Source organism: Protobothrops mucrosquamatus, unplaced genomic scaffold (genome assembly GCF_001527695.2).
Source record: "Protobothrops mucrosquamatus isolate PMUCROS unplaced genomic scaffold, P.Mucros_1.0 scaffold_178, whole genome shotgun sequence".
In the NCBI taxonomy this organism is placed as follows: Eukaryota; Metazoa; Chordata; class Lepidosauria; order Squamata; family Viperidae; genus Protobothrops; species Protobothrops mucrosquamatus.
In genome coordinates this window covers 477,051-478,907 of record NW_015386254.1, presented here as the reverse complement: position 1 = coordinate 478,907, position 1,857 = coordinate 477,051, and the positions used below count along the sequence as shown (strand labels likewise).

At 32.8% G+C, this 1,857-nt stretch overlaps 1 protein-coding gene across 1 annotated transcript in view; it reads right to left on the bottom strand.

Annotated features, from left to right (window-relative positions):
* Positions 1–424: 424 nt before the first annotated feature.
* RIC8A (RIC8 guanine nucleotide exchange factor A) overlaps positions 425–1,857 on the bottom strand; it is a gene marked incomplete in the record, with an annotated part of 35,880 nt that continues 34,447 nt past the window's right edge. The window contains 1 exon segment of the mRNA XM_015823632.1: positions 425–1,857.

The window sequence follows — 1,857 nt, the reverse complement described above, 5'->3', positions numbered from 1 at the left end:
GAAAAAATATAGTAAGAAAAAATATAAAGAAAAGACTTCTCCCACAAGCATAAACAATTTTAATATCTTTTTTATCTTCTCTTAAAATGCAAATTCTCTTTTTACTAGATCTCATCTCTAAACAAATCCTTTAAACTTAATCATTTAGTCCTTAATCAGCAAATATCCATTAAGCATTACCAGAGATAACGTTTATTTTAACTTAATCAAATAAACCAACTTTATATTTCTACCTTTTACTTTTAACAGTCTTGATTTTTGATCCCTTCAAATAATGTTTTAGAATGTGATTTTTTTTTTCATTCTCACAATTCTTTTCACAAAATTCTACAAAACTTTAACAAGTCTCTTGTAAGTCCAATATAGGAAAGATATCCAGGTCACTCTTTTCATTTGTTACTTGTATATCTCTTTTAATTATTAAGAAATCAAACAGTTTTATTTTTATATCCAGTGTAGCATCTTTTTCTACATAATTTTTGTAGCCTGTCGTTTTTAAATTACTTTTAGGTCATCTCAGTCTTATCCAGGAAAACTTGTTCGCTTCCATAACATCTTTTAAACACAGTCTATTTATAATGGTAGACTTTCTGAAAATTAACTTTTGAGCCATTGTTCACAAGTATCCCTCAAAAAGTCCAATCTTACAATATTTTGTTCCATTCTGTACTAATAAGTCAAGTTTAAATGTCCTTCCCCTTTGTTATCTTCAGTTCCCTGTGCATCCAATTTTTAAAATGTTATTATATTTTGTTTAAGGAATCTAAAAGGACAGCATTTCCCCCTGGGAAGGATTCTTATAATTAATTTCAAAATTTTATTTCAAATTTATCTGGACCCTTACTCCAATTTTAATTTTTCAAAATCAATGTTCTAACCACCTTTTGTGCTATTTATTCAAAACGTTTTTTTTAAGTCCTTAAACTTAATTTAAAACTTCTGTTGCTAAGGATTGAAGGAAACTTACTCATTGCTCTAAAATCTGTTGTTCCAAGGATTCTGAAAGCAGCTAGTAAGCAATTTCCAAGTGATTAAAAAAGGAAGTATGCAAACCATGTGTCCATAAAGACACTGACTACAGTTTGAATGGAGATAGTGCTCTCTTGTCTCCCAAAGTGCTAAATTTGCTGGATACTTCATGAGGAGCAACTGTCTGGACCATGCATAGGCAATCCCTAGTCTTCTCCCTGTCTGGAGAGGAATCCAAAAGAGCTGGTCCACTTGCTGTCTCTTCATTTCACTGCAATTGTTGGCTTTCCTATCTTTAGTTCTTTCTTCCCAGGAAATCCTACATTCCCATATTTATTTAAAGTACTTCCTTGCACCTACACACACACACAGATACACACACACAAAATACATGCACACGCTCATACTTTCAACAATAGCTCTTTCGTGAAGATTTCCAACCATCCTTAAGGTGTTCTGAAAAGGAATGGTATGCAAGTACATTGATTGTCAAATAATACATTCATAAAAATGCACACTTACTTTGTTCACACATTTTTATATTTCTAGACATGTATACACATTCATATTTGCCTACAGATCCCCTGTGTATCAACCATGACAGTTTTAAATGTCGTGCTTGGCTCAGGGATTAACATATGTCCTGATTCATACACTTTTTTCTTCCTAAACAATTGACTACATGCATGTACTCTTAGTGTTCCATGTGCTATAAGCTCATTTGAAACCACCCTGTCTTGCATCCTTGCAAATCTGCTAGAAAGTCTTTAGAATGCATTAGAGGGTGAGACTCTTAAACACTGAGGAGAAAAGACAGTCAGAAAGACAAAGCTGTAAAAATCTTTCCAGAGAAGAAGTGCTGTAGGGCTGCCGAAGCAGAAATTAGAT